Source organism: Bos indicus x Bos taurus, chromosome 2 (genome assembly GCF_003369695.1).
Source record: "Bos indicus x Bos taurus breed Angus x Brahman F1 hybrid chromosome 2, Bos_hybrid_MaternalHap_v2.0, whole genome shotgun sequence".
NCBI lineage: Eukaryota > Metazoa > Chordata > Mammalia > Artiodactyla > Bovidae > Bos > Bos indicus x Bos taurus.
The window spans coordinates 129,186,083-129,207,540 of record NC_040077.1 but is presented as its reverse complement, the minus strand read 5'-3'; the positions used below and the strand labels follow the sequence as shown (position 1 = coordinate 129,207,540).

Genomic DNA, 21,458 nt, shown 5'->3' with positions numbered 1-21,458 from the left:
AAACGTTAAGGTGTGTCAAAGTGTAACGTGTGGATGTGTGAGTCACGTAAAAGAAAGGCACAGGAAGTCCAAAACTGTGTGTGCAGACATCCCCCCCGCTGCTGGTCCCTCAAGTACAGGGTTTTCCCCAAAATGTGCCTGCATCCTCTGCTTCAGAGAATCAAACAATTTCCGGTTATTGCCAAGCTCCCTCCTAACTCTAGACTGACACCCCATTTTCCAGAAGAGACAATTGGAGCTCACAGTAGACAACCTACCTAAGGGACACATACCAGGGAAAACTGGGAGTCTATCTAAGCTACCTGAAGCGACCTTCTCACAACCCACCACTTACCCAGAAGCAGCCCCAAGGACAAACGCACAGAAGCTCCCTCTTCTAAGAATAAAACAGGTCGCCCTATTATTCCCCAGGGACAATTATGGCGTGTTTCAGGTTGTGTCACTGATTGCTTGCTGCCATTTTGCAACTCCAAATAACTTTAGGTTCCCATAGCAACACATTCTTGCTCTGGAAACTGACATTGTTCCCTAATCCATGTGGGAAGGAACAAGAAGCTTCTCCCAGAAAACACAGCAGGTGGGAGAAGCCACGTCATGGGGGTGTGAAGGGTGGGGATTGTTACTAAGGACTTTGTCCAGCCAGACAATGAACCTAACACGGTCACCACTGAATGACTAACCAATCCTTGACCATTCTCCATGGGGCCCAGGGAGAGATGTCTGCCAAGAAAGTATCTATTTCATATTGCAAGAAATGTTACAATGCTTGGCAGGACCAAGGCAAAAAATTAAGAACCTAAGCTCCATCAAGGAAAAAAAAAAAAAAAACTTCCACTAAACTTCATTAAAAGTACACAGCATTTTTCATAGAAAAGCTGTTGCAAACCCGGAAGATTCATGTTGGCAGATAAACTGAAAGGTCTATCACACACAGAATTATTTGGGAGGTTGTTTACTGATGTCTGCAACTTTGAAATGGATCACAGAAATAAGATGGATCAATGGAGGAATGGACAGATACGTACTAAAGCGAGCATAGTAAAATAATTGTAGAAGCCTAGTGGTTGGTATAGGCGTAGTCACTGTAAAGTCTTTCAACTTTTCCCTACGTTTGAAATTTTCATAATAAAATGTTGGATTAAACTTAAATGCGTATCATGAGACCAGCAAAGAAAAAAAAAAAAGTGTGAGAGAAAAGATGGTTGGGAAAAGAGAAAAAGATAAAAAAGGAAAAGAATCTTCAGTGTTCTTCCTAAGCTGATTCCCTTTCTCATTTCTGTCCTTGCGTTTATTGAGGCAGATTTTGGTTAAATTGGGCTGAAATTATTGAAATATATCTTGGTGTTAAAAGAAACCAAAGGATTTTTTTTTTTGAGTGTACTGCACAGCATGTGGGATCTCAGTTCCCTGATTAGGGGATTGAACCTGCACCCCCTGCATAAGCAGCACAGAGTCGTAACCGCTGGATTGCCAGGGAAGTCCCAGGAACCCAAACGAATTTTTGAAAAACATCAATTCACTAATGTCTTTTGATGTTTTGAAATTGGCTGCTGTTATTCTGAGATGTTTATGCAAAATAAAATAAGTGTGGGGTAGAATTAAACAAGTGTTTTTTTTTTTAAGCCAGTAAGCCCAATATCCCCAAAAGAGAAGCTAAAGCTGACAGCTTTTGAATGTAGGGTTTATTACTCAAGTCCTAAGGGCTAGTGGAATATACAATGGAAAAACTTCAAGGCTCATGCTCATTCCTTTATACACAGAGTTCAAAACAGTGACTGTCAAGGTAAAAACCAAACTTAGTCTTTGATATTTAAAGAAAATTTTCTGTGAGCTGTTTCATAAACATGCTCTACTCATAAAAGGATGTAGACGAAGACCTATTACCTGTGAAAGTAGTGCCACCTAGTGGACAGAGCTGAGACTAGTGTAACAATGTCTTTCTTACCAACTAGTTTTCTTCTTTAGGGAAAGATTGTTTAGTCACCAAGTCATCTCCAATTCTTTTGATCCCATGGATTGCAGCCTGCCAGACTCCTCTGCCCATGAGATTTTTCAGGCAAGAATATTGGAGCGGTCTGCCATTTCCTTCTCCAGGATATCTTCCTGACCCAGGGATTGAACCCGTGTCTCCTGCATTGGCAGGTTGATTCTTTACCACTGCGCCACCAGGGAAGCCCAAGATTGCCTACTAGTTCTTTATTTTTTCCATTATTCCTAATTGCTCAACAAATTACATATAGAATTTGGTATAAAAAGAACCTCTGGAATACGAGAAAGAACACAGGACGTTGAACCAGAATGATGTGTTCCTGTATTTCTATTTCTTTATATTCCTGTTTCCAGCGTTAGTTTTGAATATAATTTCTCACAAGGATTTGCTCATTAATTATAAAATGGCCCACAAAATGGTATTTATATGATGGATTGTGGTATTAGCTAATGGGAGGTGATCATCTTTTCACAATGTATTAGTGTATCCAATCAAGACACTGCACACCTTACATTTACACAATGTTATATGTCAATTGTATCTCAAAACAGCTGGGGGCCAGAAGGTGGGGGAATGGGAAGAAGCCCAGAGATCCAACTGCCTTCCGTGTGGTGTGCTCACTCAGTCGCGTCCGACTCTGCGACCCCACGAGCTGGTGCCATTTAATACTCCAGGGGATCTTCCCAACCCAGAGCTGGAACCTGGCTCTCCTGCATTGATAGGCAGATTCTTTACCACTGCGCCACCTGGGAAGCCCATATACATCTTCATATACTTAAGATGATTGCAGTCACCTTGGTCATGCCATGCAAAACCCCACCTTTAAACAATTCCTTTCTGAGGGTCTGGAAAATTCTCATTTTCTAATTAAGACTGGCCACGGGTAGAATAACACTTCACATGAAAAGGCCTGGGTTCTGCTATCAAGTTACTGTGTGGTTTGGGGAAATCACTCCCTTTGAATCCACTGTTTAAAAAGATACTTGTTTATGATTTACTTATTGGGCTGGCACATGGGATCTTCGCTCTTCATTGCAGCATGCGCGATCTTATATTTGCAGCATGTGGGATCAAGTTCCCTGACCAGCAATCAAACTTGGGCCCCTTGCATTCAGAACATGGGAGTCTTAACCAGTGGACCACCAGGGAAGGCCGAGTCTGCTTTATTTAGATGTCTTTTGCCCACCCTACTTCAGAGTTAATGGATCTTAAATCTGATGTCTTCTTTGTAACATCCATGTCTGGAATTAGCAGCCAAGGCCTAGAATGACTCTCCTCCCTTCTTCCCTGAGCAGAGAGGGAGCGTCTGCTTCCCTGTTTCAACTGCCTTTAGGGTACAGCAGCAGCTATAGCAGGAGGGAGTTGGGGCAGGAACAATACTGTGAGGATGCTAATTATTTTGCTCAAGATTAAAGTTAATAAGTTTAGATACAGGTCTGGCTCCAAAGCCCATACCTTTTTTTTTTTTTTTAACTTTTTGATTGTGAAACATGACACCAATAACAGACAAGTGCATTAAACAAATGAGATTAGTGAGTAATTATAAAGCCAACACCCATGGAGACACCATGCAAAGCAAGAAATAGAACTCTACAAGTCTCTTGTGTTTCTTCCACAACATTCTTGTACTTGAAGCCTGGTGCATGGGTACCTCAGTTTCTCTAAGGTACAGCTTTAAGGAGTGGTAATACTGTATCACACTGTATATGTGTATGGATCTTCAGATTTACTAGGTAAAGCCTAACCATTTATCAAGTGGCTGTTCTGATGGACTCTGCCACCACCGGAATGAGAGTTCTCACGGCTTCATGTCCTTACTTGCTCTTGGCAGACACTTCCCTGCTAATGAGGTTGAGCGCTTATTGATGCTATCACAGAAATATCTTTATTTGGCCGCACTGGGTCTTAAGTCGCGGCACGTAAGATCTTCATCGGGGCACATGGGCTCAGTTGCCAAACGGCACGTGGGATCTTAGTTTCCCGACCAGGGATTGAACTGCATTGCAAGGTGGATTCTTAAATCTCTGGACAAACAAGAAAGGTCTCCCAGATATCTCCTTTAAGATGTGCTGACTCGTGACTTGCCTCTTGCCCAGTCTCGTCCAGAGTTATGCTGTGCTCCTTGTTCGGCTCTGAGCCTTCGAAGAGGTTGTAGGTGTGTCCAACCGGCAACGTGCAGAGGCAAGACAAGCACCAGAGCTTACTCTCTGCGATACTCACGAGTGCTGCATGGAGCTGGCCACAAGGCAGGGCTGAGGAAACCTGCTGCCTGACAAGTACATAATCCTTACTGGCAACCCCCAAACACAGACTTGTGAAAAGCAAAGGTCTCTTAAGTTTGGTACAGTGTTCCTCTGGAGGCAAAACCTGATCACACAAGGCTAATTAGAGCTTTTACTCATGTTTCCTGCAGAAATATTAAGTTAACTATGGTGGCTGTCCATAGACTGCTGTCAGACAACATACAATGTTAATTACTTATGTTCCAGAACAGCTTCCTAAAATCTGAAAATTCCTGAATTCTTAACACATCTGGCCACAAAGATCTCAAATACAGGATTCTGGACCTGCCATTTATTGAATCCCTGCAATATTTCTAGCACCATGGATAAGTAGATGCCTTACATACATAATAGACCTGTTGGGAAGATTAGATAAGGAAGTTACAAACCTACCTTATTTTACACAGGAGACACCAGAGGCTCAGACTGGTTAATATGCCTAGTCCACACAGCAGAGCTGAGATTCGTGTTTCTTGAAATTAGTGTATCTTACACAACACATACATGGTATATTAAAGCATAAGCGGTAACTACAGTCACTTAAAGATATCAATGAAGCACACTTAAAAGTAGTTATATTAGTGAGCCAGACTGAATGCCTGCAGCACACTCACTGGGAAACGTGATTTAGATGGATTAGTCACACTAACACAAATCAGAGCCCGAGTGCACACACACTTTTCAGAGGCGAGGACTCTGTCCAGAGAGGTCAAAGTGCACGCCCAGGGCCTCAGAGCTAGTCACTCGGGAAGAGCTGAAGGCATTCATTTTAGTCTGCTGAACTATAACCAAGCTTCCTGATACAGATACCAACAATCAACACGGCACTCCTCATGGACTTGTAAAGCAATGTGAAACTGCTATTTCTGAAAAATTCAATATTTGAAGCAAACAAGGTTAAATAACGTAGACTCACATCTCCCTTTCCACTTTGCAAGCTTGCAAAGCTCTTGCCTCCAGCCTTGGCAGGTGAGATTGACTTTCTGTCCAAGGTCCACTGCTTCATTGGGGATGACCATTTCACTCCCTCCCTCCCATCTTCTCTGGGGCCTTGGTTTCAGTCATCATCCCCTTTCATACTTTTAAAAACATTTAAAATTTTTTATTTTTGGCTGCACTGGGTCTCTGTGGCCACACAAGGGTCTTCTCTAGTCGCAGAGTGGGGACTACTCTCCAGCTGCAGAGTGCGGGCTTCTCATTGTGGTGGCTTCTCTCGTTGCGGAGCACAGGCCCTAGGGTGTGCGGGTTTCAGGAGCTGTGATGCTCAGGCTTGGCTGCCTCTTGGCATGTGGGATCTTCAGGGACCGGGAATCAAACCGGGTCCCCTGTATTAGCAGGTGGATTCTTAATCACTGGACCACCAGGGAAGGCCCCCTTTCACATTTTTAACCTTGCTTTCAATTGACCCTTCCAACCTTCAAAAGGCAGGGAGGGCCTCCTCCCTTCATTCCTCTAGTCACCCGTGTTCCTCTTTACCTTTTCAGAAGCCTCAGAGTCATCTACCCCACGCCGTCTTCTCACCTACTTATCCTCGAAGCACTAGCAACTTACCATCCCCGTGTTCCTCTGGCATGGGACGGCCGACTTCTGGGGACACATCTCGGTCCTCTCTCTCTTCCTCTGCTCTGCTTGGTGCTGTTGACCATTCCCCTCCTTGAGGCTCCTCTCCCTTGGGCTTATTGCTGCTCCTGTTTCCCAGTGCTCTTGGAGGTTTGTCTGCAGACGTGATCTCACTTGAGCTTCACACTACATGCAGGCATATTCCAAATTCAAGTTTCTGGCTTCTCCAAAGACACATCCATCTGTCTTCAAACTGCTTAGTCTCTCCTTTTGATCCCAGGCCTGCTCCTGAATTCTCTCAGGAAATCACTGCTACCTACCAAATAATCTTAACTAGAAACCTAGTGGTCACACCTGACCCTTCTTTCCCCTCCCTCCAAATCAAGTCCCTAATTCCTGCTGGTAGCCCATCAAACAAGCTCAAAGGAGAAGAGAATTCTTTCTTGACAGTTCAGTTAAGCAAATATTGAGCACTTCAAACACACTTAAAATGAATTAGAACTCAGTGTACAAATTAAGTAGCCTACAAATCTTAGAAAATGCTGAACACTTACCAATTTATTTGGATAGGTCAAAACACTTGGAGAAATCACTGCAGGTAACTAAAAATGTACCAGGAATCATAAAAAGGCATTTCTAAGTTGACAAGGGCCAGCTTTTCTGCATTTGGCTTAAAATAGGATAACAAATAGCTCAAATCCACCCCAAGCTGTGGCAGCCGGCTCCCAAGGCGGCCCCTCTGTCTCGCCTCCTAGTAGGCTTACTCTTGCGTAGTCTCTTCCACTGCACAGGGCTGACTGGAGTGATCAACAGCATATTGCGGAAATGATGGAGTCTTGCTACATTATTCCCTGGGTGCGTGCGGAGCTACGAAGATGTCCACTTGGCTGGGACTGAGCTTTCCTGCCAACCACCAGCACTAATTCCCAGGTGTGTGAGTGAGCCACAACAGAAGCAGATTCTCCAGCCTCAGTCAGGGTTCCCAGTGACCAATCTTCTGAGACTTGAACCAGATCACTAAGCCACTCTCGAATTCTTGACCTAGTTTAACTGTATGAAGATTAATGTTTGTTTTAAATGGCTACATGTTGACCCTCATATAAGAAACGTGGAAAGCCCTGTAGCACAAGCGTTCACATTACTGACCAAATGAAGATACTCTGAATGTAATGACTATGGGAAAGTTCTGAAAGTTCTCTCAACTTTTACAGATATGAGAATTCATTCTGGAGAGAATTCATTCTGAATGATATCAGTATTGGAAAGTCTTCCATTTTTTCCACATGCCTTAAAAAATTTGAGAACTCACACTGCAAAGGAACTTGTGAGTATAAAGAATGAGGGACAGCCTTTAACGATGTCTCTTACATTAGGAAATACACAAAAACCCTGTCTGGATGCAAAATCTCTAAATGTATCAGCACTGGAAAAATTGTCAGTTATTCCTGTCTTCACTGACACGTGAGAACTCATACTGGAGGGGACCCTAGGAATGCAATCGATGTGGTGCAGTCTCAGCCTCGGTTCTGCAGAATGGTCACAAAATATACTGAGAACAAAATGTACAAATATTGTTAAGTACAGGATTAACTTTATCAATATCCCATGCTTAGTCTGGGCCACTATGTCATTCCAAGATAAACATTGATGTCTATAGCTATCCTCTAAAATAAACTTTAAATCACATTCTTAAAAAAATACAAAATAAACTACTAAGCTTTGGGGGTAATTTGTTATGCCACAATAGATAATACCACAGAGAGTTCCCAAGACATGTGAAAACCTGCTCAACTATGCATGAAAATTTTGTCCTCCGACTTTACCTGTTGGAAAGGGGAAAACACACTCTTGGTTGTGAGCAGCCAAGAAGAGGTTGAAAGTACCTAAGAAGTTTGAGGAGTACTCCATAAATCAATCCCTGAGGGAGAGTTGATGATTTCCAACTGGGAGGGGGTCGGAAGTCCTCCAGTATAGAAACCGACAACCAGACCAAGTACCCTAAAGGCGTCAACTTATGACTGTAGCTGACAGTCATACAAGAACTGAAGACCCCAACCCAGACTTCCTATGTCTCTCTCTCTCCTAGTACTAGCCACATATTTGGTTTTCTAGACCATTTCTGTCAAAAGAACAGGCAACAATAACATCCCAATTTATTTTTACATTCGTATTTCCTACTCCTTTCACTTCAGGTACCACAATAGCCAGTCCAGAGAAATTATACCTTCTTGGACTGGCCATTATACCTCCACCACTCTTTATATAGATCACGGTTGTGCTACACACAAAATCTCTTGATTGCGAATTATGAGAGTAAAGGTCTAGTTTTGTTCCTTTTCATAGCACACATGGTTGCTGTTCCATAAAGGATAACTTTAAGTGCTACCATTTAAAGCATGTTACCATTTATGACCTCAATATTTTAGTGCCTTTTGGTCTATCATTTTGGAATACACCCTTCTCATACACCTCTACTCCTAAAATTCTGGCTTGCTTCAAGTATCATCCCCTATCTTTTCTAATATTTTACCACTTCCTACTGGCAAATTGTTACCTGACCTCACCCAAGATAGGTAATTGCTATTCACTGGAAACCTCACAGACCATTAACCTATACTTCTCTCATGTCCTGACATCATATTTGCCTTCTGCTCACCTAGTCCTCCCCACCAAACTATGAACCAAAGCTCAGAACCCACGTTTCCCACAATTAGGTCACAGCTGCATGATGAAAGACTCGAGCCTAGGCGTCCCAGCCTCCCGAGTCTCCTGTGTGCCTGCTGTCTTTTAGTCTATCCTACTGTTCACCGGTGTATTATACCATTTACTTAGACACTTCCACCAATGCACCCTTCATTCCCTGAAGACACCTACAAAGGATCAAAATGTTTAACTCAACTGGAAGAAAATGTCCACATCCTCTCATTCTGATGTTCGTTCAATTTAATCAGCATAAACTTTTGTAGAACTTTTGTAGAACACTACCACAGAACGATCGCTATTAGCATTCTATTTACATAAGTATTCTCAACCTAGAGCTGCCTCTTTCACCTCACAATGCATATTCTCTTCTCCTTTAGACATCCTTACATGAAGAGTTTAAAGACTAGATGAAAAAGCCCAGGCACAGTAAGACCAGTGTTAAATGAGGCACTATGACCTTGAGAAAGCAAAACACCTTGTTTGCTGCTGGTTGGACACTGCCAGTTGAATCAAGTTAAAGCTCATGTCCTGTTTATTTTGTAGGTGTCCAAACAGAATCTAGAGCCTTTTACCCATCATCACCTGGGAGCTTATCAGAAATGCAGACTCGCAAAGTACCACCACTTTAGAAACAGTTCAGAAGTCCCTCGAAATGTGGAAGTTAACATATGAGCAAGATGGACTGTACAACGCTGTGCCCAGTTAACAATGCTGTATGGTGCACTTGAAGATCTACACGGCTAGGTGTCGCCGTGTTGCTCTAATTTCTTAAAAAGGTATGATGACCCAGAAATTCCAGTCCTAGTTATTTTAACAGAAATGAAGACACGTCTTAACTGAGATGAAAATGTGTCCACAAAATCTTGCACACAAAATGTTCACAGCATTATTCATAAGCCAAAAGGCATATAAGGTATAAACGACCCAAATGTTCCATCAACTGATGAATACATAAACAAAATGTGGCATGTCCATACAATGGAATATTATTTGGCCATAAAAAGAAATTAAGTACTTGATATTTTACAACATGAATGAATCCTAAAAATATCCTAAGAAGCCAGTTATAGAATTGCACATAATGTATGAATCCATTTATATGAAATATCCATAAAAGGCACGTCCATAGAGACAGAAAGTGGATTAGTGGCTGCTGGAGATTTCGGGGTGGAACTTGGGTGGAGGTGATGAATGGGAGTAACTGTGAATGGACATACGGCTTCTTTCTTGGCATGACGAAAAATGTCCTGAATGAAAGACAGTGGTGATAGCTGCACGACTGTTACGCTGAAAACCAACCAACCAACCCACTGGATCGTACACTTTTAAGGATATAATTTTATATCAATTGTATTTCAATGTTATTAAAAAAAAAACAAGACTGTAGGTTCTCAGGCTGACCCCAGACCTACTGAATCAGAGTCTGCATCTTAACAAGATCCCCAGGTGATCCTCATCTGCACTCAAGCTTGAGAAGCACTGATTTAGAAGAAATATAGTCAAAATTGTTTCTCCAGTTCATCATTAACTATTATGGGACAGTTAACTTGATTTCACCAGGGCAGATTTTTGTCACAATTGCTTGAGATACACAATCAACCACCATGTACAGTGATTTTTATAACTTCTGGTTTTTCCTTTGAAAATCTGCAAAGTTTTAGTACTGGGTGGCACCTTTATTGAGCTAAGAGCAAAGCCTTGGCATACATACTTTTTAAACCCGCAACAATACTCAGTAGACAGGAGGCACTCCTACTTTAAGTAAACCACCAGTTCAATAACATAAAGTGACCAAAGGAGATACACCTCCAAATGGGAAATGAGACCAAAAAAACCCACTCACTTCAGAAAATAGTTTATTAACGGTCAAATCAGATTTACAGAAATGTAAAACAGGATAGAGGTGCAGAGGCTTCAAAGAAACTATACATACAATAGAAGTAAATTACCTACCTGGAGTCCTCATGAGTTTTTCTTTACTATGTACAGAGCCTGATCTATTTTTTAAAAGAATCCTAGCAAAAAATCTCAGCAGTCATATTTTCTCATGATCTGGCAGCTAAAGGAAAATGTCCACATTCCCAAAAGAAAAGAGGACTGGACGTAAGCAAAAATAGGTCGTGAACCTAACAGGTAACTGTTGATAAGCTCTGCTTCTCCTCTGCAGCCCTTGAAACTGTGTGTGCGCAAGCACACTACTGCACGGAGTGGCAGGAGGGGAAGAAGGCAGCGGCGAAGTCATCACGCTAAATGGCTGTCCTGGAGCCAAGAGTTAAAAACGGAATTTTTGGCTCTCCGAAAAGTTTGGTAACTATCATCTATAGTCTTTCTATGCTACTGAAACTTTCCCTTTTAAAACTACCCAAGTTTTATTCAGAATCTGGACTATCTTGCAGGTACTCCTAGCCAGGTACCGCATATAAATATCATGCCCATATTGAGAGTCCAGGCACAATCAGCCTGTCTGGGTTCACATACTGGTTTTAGGTCGTAGCTGTACAAAGCTGAATAAGGTAATTACCTTTTCTGCCTTAATGACTTAAAACGGATTTTAGTAATAGCACCCATTTTACAGGACAATTATAAGGATTAAAAAATAAATATGTAAAGAGCTTAGAACAGTACCTGGAACATAGAAAGTATTTAGTAAATGTCTCTCTCAAACATAAACGCTGGATCTTTCAAATACAATTTGTCATATTTAAATTGCAAGCTACAGATGATTTTTGATTGGGAAATGGAATTAGTCTCATTTTATTAGATTCGGATTCCCAAAACTAAAATTCTAACTATTTTATCAATAAAGATGAATTTACTGAGTACTTGAACTGTGTGCTATTCCATTGTTTTACTCCGGGTCTGGCATAAGGCCTATTACACAGAGATTTAATAAACGTGGAACAATGTAACCTCAGTAATTTTAAAATTATCTATAAAATCAATGTAGGTGAGGTTAACAGAGACCTATAAAACCCATTATTTTATTCTTGTTTGACTATATACAATGCAAATATAGTTCTGGTAGGAACTTAGAAGCATTTTAAAGATTTTTCTATATAGTTTAAGGGGTAAAATTAAAACTCGACTGAAAATATTTTGAGAGGAGTTGAGGACAAAGCAACAAAAACCGGCATTCTGTACACTTCAGTGCCAGTTCCAGCGTGACTGCCAGGAAGTAGAGGAAAGCTTCACGCTGGCTGGAACAACTCCACCTTCTCCACAACCACTGAGAACCGCACCAAACGGGGGCAAGGTTCCTGAAGCTCCGAATAAAGAAGCCATCCATTTTTACTAACACATCTAAAAATACCTAATACAGTCTTCCTTCAAATCAGGTATCTCACTTACCTTTTCAGCACATTTCCTAAAAACATTAAGGACAGACGTAAGGTTTAGTTGGTAATCTCCATGAACTCAGTTCTTTTCCTCTGACTGCAGTGAAGCTGACGTGACAAAGCAGGTTTGGGAACGCTAGAAATGAATTCCTACTTCCCCGTGCATTCTTCAGATTCATTTTCCCCCACATTTCTGCATGGCTGGCTTCCATTTCAGCATCAGTCACGAAATCTTGAAGGTCAGACACAGTAAACAGGGAAGGACATAAAATTAAGTGACATGGGCGTAGCTTTGAGTCTCACAAGTTCAACAGGGATGAGTCACACTTTAAAGTATGTGAAAATGAATTCTATATTTTGTTCCTTTATGAAATTCAGCCCTTAGTCAAGCTAAAGGTATGTTTGGTATAGCCCAAAATGTTGTTTGTTCCTTTAATAAATGTTGAGTGAAAAAATGTGTAAATCCCATGAAGACCAAAATGCAAGTTGATCAGCTTAGTATGAGTCTGCACCACTGAGCTATTTTGCACTATAAATGTGTAAAGGAAAAACAATTCTAAGAAAAGTAATGAAAAATACTGGCAAACTACTGATTCTCTAATTTGCCAGACAAATTTGAAATGGGTATTTTACTTACGTTATCACTTAAAAGTTGGGGGTGGGGGGCAGGGGTAGGAAGTGAACCTTATATGATTATCGTTAGTACAAGCTTTAAGTTAAGACTTACTCAATTGCTTTCTTAGGAAATTAGCATTGAAATTCACTTAGTAAGAGAGGAGGAAAAAATACATGTGGAATTAACAACCAAGAAATGTCTTTACTGCTTTGCAAAATCAACTGAAAACCAGAACATTCTATACTTCAAGTAGTCAGCAAACAAAACTATTTTTCTTTGCTTCCTATACATCATTGAATAGGTTTGTTGTACTCACATACTGACACCTCAACTCCCTGTGATAGCCAAGTGAGAGAATCAGGTCACGACTTTGGGAATGGAAATGAAAGTAGGTAGATCAGGGGAACTCAGGCTGACAACACTTTTTTAGGGGACTGGAAGAGAAAGCCATCGGTATGCCATCAGTTTGAGCATTCTGACCATGTATCAGGTAGTCATCCTTGTGGAATGGTTCTGGATTCCAAGTGACACCTTCTTCCTCAATGTACTCACTCCATCACTGGCTGAACAGTCCACACTGGAGACCATTTAAAAACGTGCCGTGTGTAATAACCATTATCTACTTTAGTAGCTAGAAAGGTAAAACAAAAGTTAGCACATAAAACTATCTTTAGGGACTAGGACAGAATACTATTTCAGGAATAATGAACACAATGACCAAAGCAATTTTTCAAAAAGTACAATGAAAACATCCGGTACTAAGTAGCTGGCTTTTGTTTTTAAGGGTGGGGGGGACAACCCTCAAAATGTCTTTTATTCAAAGTATGGTCTAAGTACCCTCTTTCCTCCCCTCAATCTGTTTTAGGACTGGCATTCCAGACACGAATATAAAATAACATGGTTAGGTATTCATTGAACAGGAAGGTGAGTCAGTGAATTTACTGATACTGCTCAACTAAATAACACACCCTGGAATCAATATGACTTCCATCCCAGAAAAGGGAAGTTTTGGACGAAAACCAGAAACAGCAACAGTTGCTCCTGATGCCAGATTCTAATAGCAAAGGGCAAGAGGGACTCATGTTACCTACCCTTAACTTAATGAAGAAAAAGCAAAGTTGAGTTTAAGAAAAAGAAAAGGAATCACCATTTAGAACGATCTGAAGAGAGCCGCGAAATTTTATAGAACAGAGCAAGCTGTGTGAATACTGGGTTCAATGCTTCTTAGTTTGCAGTAAAGAAGTAGTATTCAAAGGGAAGATAAAATATACGTATAACTTTCTTTTCAAAGCAGAACACTGCTCAAAGCCAGGCAATAGTGTAGAGCACTTGTGTTAAGCTGGTATCTGGAAATAAGGCAAAAATAAAATACTATTTGCTGCAGGGTTAAGATGCATCCTGGATTAGATTTGTTAACCTAAGAGCCATGAGCTGGCAAGAGCAGACTTCTGTTCTTGAAGACATTCTAGTTTGTATTATCGTATTTTGTTCTTGTACCAGCCAGCAATTATTAAGTTTCAAGGTCTGTATTAATATCTTGAAGCTGATTACTCATCTTACTTTATGAATTTTCAAGGTAAATCTTACCTTTTAAGTCAGTACTTCTGTTTGTATTTTAAATCCTCTAACATAACATACTTAACCACAGCTTTACTGACAGATTTAAAAAGAGAAAGGGTAGGGATAAACTGAGAAATGATTATCATTATACCCATTCCATTAGACCAGCTGAAGAGAATAAACCTCAAGATATAAAGAGTTAATTATTTTGTTTCTCTTCATGCCTGGTTATAAGGCAACCACTGGACATAAAAAATGGAGGTCCCCGCACCAAGTTTTCACAGGTATTTTCATCACTCATTTGAAGTAAATACTAAGGATACTGGCTATCGAACCCACATACATATGTGTCCATAATAGTGTAAATAATCAAGAATCCCATGAGTCATACCCTAATGATAATAGCCATATTTTTCTGGCCTACACCAAATCCAGGTACACTTTTAAGAGCTTACAAGGTTCTTTAGTAATTTCAAACACATAAAATAAGTAACATTCTTATTTTATTTAAACCAAATATCCAGTGTCCCTAAGTGAGGTGGGCTCAATAACCTTTCAAAAACGATACCCTTGATTCATTATATTTTGAATCATGCTTTTCCCAACACTTTCACTTAGTTCCAACTTGGTTCTCCAGCCAGGGACAAAGCCAAGGGTAAAACTGAACCTGCAGACTAGGCCTGGCTAGCACTGGTCGCCAGCTGTGACGCGGAACGCTCTCCCCATCCAGGACACCCTGGATGAAACAGTGAACAAAGGGTCAAGTGCAAACGGCGTCCACAAAATGCAGACTCCTGTCGTCTTAGCTCAGGAAATTCACTTTAAAAGATAACAAGGTGTGATTACTTTAGTTGTGAAATGTGAAATAATGCCAAGGGAGTAAGACACCAGGGAACTTCCCTGGTGGCCCAGCAGTTAAGAGTCCACCTTCCAGTGTAGGGGGTGCAGGTCTGATCCCTGGTCCGGGAACAGGACCTCACAAGCTGTGAGGCAACCAAGAGTGCTCCAGCTACACCCCAGGGCAGCAAACAAAAAAAAGGAAGCCAGAAAAAGAGTTCTTGAACGGAATTTCAATTTTTATATAAAATTCCCCAATAATCAAAAGTCATCAAAGGGCCCTTCAAGAAGTCTCATCCAATCCATTGGCTGATGATGGTGAAGGTGATCAGATTCGGGAATATTTACAGATTTTTCCTTTGCAGATGCTGTTGCTCTTGGACTGAATGCCATCAAAGCCATTACGACCTGGATACAGAGCATCTGCTGCAAACCTGTGTCTCCAGCCTGGCTTCCTATTTTTCCCCAAGTGCATACTTGAGGAATGAAATACTCATTTCATGTTAGCTGTGAGTAAACCACACTGGAAGCAAATCAGACCACAGATTACTTAGTATCTCCTGCCTTCCTGATGCTGACCCTACTCCATTTCCTGCAGCTATTTTCAAGAAAACATTTCCCTGCATAATTCTCTTCTCCCAACATTTGTGGGCTTTGCCCACCCAATCCTCTACCCTTTGAAAAAGATATCAAACTAAGCTCCTGGAAATTTCAGGGAAAAAAAAATCGGTGTTGAAACTAAAGGCAGAACTTCCCTGGTAGCTCAGATGGAAAAGAATTCACCTGCAATGCAGGAGACCTGGGTGTGATCCCTGGGTTGGGAAGATCCCCTGGAGAAGGGAACGGCTACCCACTCCAGTATTCTTGCCTTGAGAATTCCATGGACAGAGGAGCCTGGCAGGTTACAGTCCATGGGGTCTCAGAGTCGGACACAACTAAGCGACTAACACTTTTGTTGCTGCCAAGTCACTTCAGTCGTGTCCGACTCTGTGTGACCCCATAGACGGCAGCCCACCAGGCTCCCCCATCCCTGGGATTCTCCAGGCAAGAACACTGGAGTGGGTTGCCATTTCCTTCTCCAATGCCTGAAAGTGAAAAGTGAAAGTGAAGTCGCTCAGTCATGTCCAACCCTCAGCGACACCATGGACTGCAGCCTTCCAGGCTCCTCTGTCCATGGGATTTTCCAGGGAAGAGTACAGGAGTGGGGTGCCATTGCCCTCTCTGACACTTTTGCTACTACTACTCAAAGAGTAAATACTACTTTCCATGTACATTACCCAAAGGGTCAAATTTAAAAGGCCGCAACTGATCTGATTAGCACCCTCTCCCCTTTCTGCTTGTCTCTGGTTCCAACAACGAACCTCAGAAATCATGGTCACTGGCAGACTGTCAGGGACAAAGTGAATGCATGCTTTACTCGTAAGTGTGGGGACTCTGACTCCATGTTTCTCTTAGAGAAAACCTGGATTTGAGTGAACTTTTGCCAATGACCGTGAAGTAACATTTGCAAATGTCAAGAGCCACACTTATTTTTATATACCAGATGAATTTCCTACATACAACAAACTAATTCCAAAGATGCTTCACAATCTTTATTTCTGATTGCTATCAACCAGCACCTTCTCTTTCCCTCTAGTTTTTCTTTTTCCAAGTAAATTCTCCAACAGTCTAATGGTTCTACCTGATACCCTGGGTGAAATTCTCAATTTGATCTTGCTAAATTAGGTTACTATAAAAAAGATATAAACTGTGGAATTTAAAGAAAAACATATTTTTGGATAAGAAGAAATCATCTCTATGATGTAGACACTGTTATAGTCTATGGAATTTTAAACTGAGGAAGCAGTTAAACTGTGCTATTTTATAGATGACGGTGAAGTCTTACAAAAAAAAAAGTAATCTTGGGAGTTCCCTAGTAGCCTAGTGGTTAAGATTCTGGGTTTTCACTGCCATAATCTGGGTTCAATCCCTGGTTGGGGAACTGAGACCCTGGAAGCTGCATGGCATGGCCAAAAAAAAAAAGATTTTTTGCTGTATCTTTTTAAAAGACTGACATCAGAGCTTGTTCTCAGAGATAGGATTATCAAAACGAAATAGGAAAAGAGAGAATATATATTATCCACACGCAGAAACTCATGTTCTCAACTTACTTGGCAGAAGAACCTAGTCATTTTCATTCACTACAAAGTTCTACTCCAAGTAAATGGAGTTTAAGCAAACATCAAGTAGCTTCAAGTAAAAAAAGAGATAATGCAGACATTTAGTTTTCAAAGAACATTTGTTTGACAGGAAAATGTATTCAATTCTTTGGTGTCACTAAAATTTTTAAAAGTGTGGCATTTATGTTTCTAAATTAAAGAATGTTTTAAAACAACTTCATGAGCAGACAAAGGAATATGGCACTTCCTAGGCTTTGTCTTCTAACACGTCCAGTCACAGAAAAGAACTTTATAAAAACATGCAGGATGGGTCAGATATATGAGAGACACAATATGGAGTTTATATTCAGTGACGGCTCTGGGGAAGTTGGAAAGCATTTCAGACACAGCAGCAGTAGAGCCTGATTCTGATAAATCTAAAATGTGTTTTAGATTAATATTTGTTATCCACTTTACAATTAAGTAACTCAAGTACTGCATAAAATTTTACACAGGGGAAATATTTTAAAGTTCTAAGTACTTCCTAATCTAATATGAAACCACCTTTTTTATAATGTGAAGGATTGATGTTACATTTATAAATATAAGAGAACTGAAATATCCGTAATTGGGCAAAACCAAACCACTTAAATTGTTTTAATTTTCAGACTGAACACAGCAAGTAGGCAACTAAAGGAAAGGACTTCATAACCCTAATGTCAGAAAATGTTTCATATTATACTCTTTACCTATGTCCTTCTTCAAGTCTGAGGGCTCCAAAACATGCTAGTGAAAAAAAAGATCAAAATTAGCATTTACGTAAGGATTTTCAGTCAATATTGCAAATAGAAGCACCAGGGGAAAAAAGGTCAGAATAAAGAAAACTCAAATATGTAACTTAATGAGAAACCCTTGAGACATACAAAATCAAACTGCATTACTTACCAAACCTCTACACCACCTCCTGATAAATATCCAGAGAAAAAAATGTGAGAGATCTAAAATGTATCGTAAACAGGCAGAGAAAACACTTTAACAGCCCTCCCCCTGAATAACAGTTCAAAATGAAAAATTTCAAGACAAAACATAGGTCAATAAAATACAATTATTTTGAAGCCTCTGATACAATTTCTACACTTACGAATAAACTTCCAATTACTGCTCCTGAGGATGTTGAAATATTTTGAAAAGGGGGAAAAACAGCACAACTTAAATGCGTGTGTGTGAGGGGGGAATCTACACGGAACATGTGGTAGGGGTATGCTGCAGGGAGGAAAGGGAGAGCGAAACCACCAAAAATTAAAAACCTTTCTCTACTTTACTCTGGAGCTCTATTTTTTTCTCTTCTAGTTTAGTGAGATCCACGACTCTATTTCTGAACAGACCAGATCTTTAGTATTTGAATGAATCACGACTCCACTACAAATGTTCCTGCCTCTCCATTTCCTCATCTGTAGACGCGAAGCTGCGTAGATTAAGAGAACGGCTGAGAATGGCTGAAGAGCACTTTCAACAGCAGCTGACACACGGGAAGCACTTAACAAACACCAGCCAGTGGCATTAAACAGAGTACATGTTTACTTAAATTTTACTTCCTCAATGGCTATTATTTTTTATTTTTGCAAGGCAAAAAGCAAGGATCTCCCCGATGCGCTCTGTGAAAGGCTGGAATTTGAGCCAGACTTTGCCAATGTATTTAATGATACTTAACTTTCAGAACAGCTTCAGGCAAACTTTTTCAAATGTTCTTTATGTAGAAGTAGCTGATTCAAATATGGGGTAGCACTCTTCCTGCCTGGCATCAATTATTACTATTAATAATAGGAGATGGAAGGCAGTATACGATATATATTTATACACACACAGTGTTATGTATATGTTAAATGTGGTGAACTGACTTTTCAGGTTTGCTGTGGGGATAATCAAAATGGTCAGACTCTACTTGGAAGTACAAAACCAACTTAATCTCTTTTATCCCATTCCTCTACAAAATTAAAGATTTTGTATATAAAGAAGCAAACATGTATCAATCACAAAATGTAGAAAATATTCAATGATGCTAAGGACAGGGAAACAGAAGCATACAACAGCAAATAAAAATTTCACAAATTTAAACCTTACATTGTAGAATACCATCTGTTTTTAGCTTGTAATTCACAACTCCCCACAATAAATCTAACCTGAAGAAAATGCTTCGTCTCTCACTCTAAAAAGCAAAATAAATTTCTACAGAAAGATAAAAGTGAAAATACGTTTTCAGCACTAATACTTGCTTTATTACAAACTAGCTGTACAACCCTGGCTATGTCATTCAATCTCTCTGGGCCTGAGTTCTCCCACTGGAAACAGGGATACTAGTGCCTAACACAGAGGCTCCTGTGAATGTTAAAGATGATATAAAGTACCTAGCTGCATGTAACTGGTGCACAGTAGGAACTCAATGAATAGGAGCTACTGCTTGACCAGTATGAGAGGTGTTGGATATCAAGTCAAAAATTCAAAATATCAAGAAGTCTTTTTGTACTTTAGTTTCCCCAGAAGAGACAGAGCATCCAACGTAGGATGCAGGTCTGACAAACTTGGTCTAACGGAGGCTATCACCATGATTGAAGTGCAGATTTAGACAGTCTCACAAGTATGGACGACTATTGCAATATGGACACGTACTGCAATAATACAATAGTATCTTTGTTTTCAGAAAATACAAGAGTATGTGAAAAATCTATGCATCCACCTGTTCCACTTTTAGGCTGAGACTGGCCAACTAGGCTGTTTTTCTACTGGTTGTCTGTGTACTTTCAAGAAGTGGAATTCTGAAAACTTTAAAGCAAAAGATTGCTCTTTAATAGTCAAGAGCAGAGAATTTTAAATTCCCTTTGAGTCACTTGGTTCAGCCTCAAAACCTGATGCAAACTCCTAAATCTATATGACTAAATCTAAGGCTTCCGCATTTTCTACTTACAGATTGTTACCCACTGTATCTAGATAGTAAGTTTCAGTACAACTTCGCTGTCAAATTGCCACTTAAGTGACTCCAAGTATTCCTTGAAGTGGGCCACTGGTTGAAATCTATAAATCATTATATATGGCAACCTTCATAGTTCAACCATATATCCCTGTTATTTTCATGAATGATATATCACATTCCAATCCATGTCTCTTTAGAAAATGGAATAATCTCCAAAGTAATTGCTAAGTAGTAGTGAATTAGAGCAAGATGGACAAAGGCAGTGTAAGGCTTGAGCAGAATCAGTGTCAGAACGGGAAAGGAATAAAAGGTTTGAAAGGAAAGATTAAGATGCTTGGGAAGCATATAAAAGGTCTCAGAATTTCAAAAATTTAGATTTGACACCATGATGTAATGGGAATGTGGGTATCTGTGTGGTAATTATTATGGCAAATGTATAGGACAGAGTAGTGAGAGACATGAAGTAGGAAAATTAGGAAGAGAGTTGTAACAAATGAGAAACAGACTTAGACACACAGCAATGCCTCCCAACCTGCGAGTCTTAGATTTAGGGGTGCATCAAGCCAACCAAATGTGAATTTTCTCCCTTAAGAGATTAGCTCCATAATGGGAGAAGACTGCCTTGTGCCCACTGCATACTTTTATTCTTTAGAACATTATTTAGCATAAAGGTGGCTCTCTAAAAGTATAGTCTAAATCTGAGTGTAAATGCTATTGTTATTAATTAAATAATTCACTTAAAAAGTATTGCTGAATTCCCACAATCTTTTAACACAAAATTTCCAATCAATTAACATAGTCAAGTACAATCATTAGTTCTCATGGCTAGTCTGATAAATGTCTTTTTCTACATTTAATCCTGCAAGATTAAGAACTACAATCCTAGGATAATAGAGAAAGTAAGTAGAAGACCTCATAGAAGAATCAGTATGACCTAATCAACAGAAAATCCAACAGAACAACTATTAAGATTGCAACCCGGAAGATCAAAATGTGCTCCCCAAACACGTAATTCTTTTATGGTTATGTAAGAAGGAAATGGCAACCCCCCTATTGTTCTTGCCTGGAGAATTCCATGGACAGAGGAGCCTGGCAGGCTTTATAGTCCATGGGGTGGCAGAAAGTTGGACATGACTGAGCAACTCTCACTCACTATGTAAGGTTTTGTTCCCTTTGCCAGATGCTGCCTCTTGTTATCCCCAGCGCCAGCTGAGTGCCAGGAACACATGTACTCACTAGATGTTTGTTAAATGACTGACAACTGTTTCAGCATTATCAAGTTTCATGTGATCTGGAGACACATATGAGATTAGAGGCTGCGAGTGGAATTAGAGATATAAAATCCAGTGGCGCTAACAGTGGTTAAAGTCCCTAAAAAGGGACAAAAGACAAAGGAAGAGGGCATTACAAGGAACAAGGAAATAACACGCATAGTGGATCAGAGCCAGAGAAAGACAGAAAAGTTTTGA

General features: G+C 40.2%; 1 long non-coding RNA gene across 3 annotated transcripts in view; it reads left to right on the top strand.

Moving 5' to 3' along the window:
- The window catches only part of LOC113879411, an 88,744-nt gene extending 70,249 nt beyond the window's left edge, over positions 1-18,495 (top strand). Inside the window, exons 2-7 of one of the 3 annotated variants that reach the window (XR_003507314.1) lie at positions 6,624-6,762; positions 7,044-7,156; positions 9,079-9,311; positions 10,703-10,842; positions 15,249-15,392; positions 18,372-18,495. This is a non-coding gene — a long non-coding RNA (uncharacterized LOC113879411). Of the gene's footprint in view, positions 1-2,163; positions 6,763-7,043; positions 7,157-9,078; positions 9,312-10,702; positions 10,843-15,248; positions 15,393-18,371 lie in introns of those variants that run through there. The other 2 variants (XR_003507313.1, XR_003507315.1) reach the window with 2 other exon arrangements.
- The last annotated feature ends 2,963 nt before the right edge of the window (positions 18,496-21,458 follow it).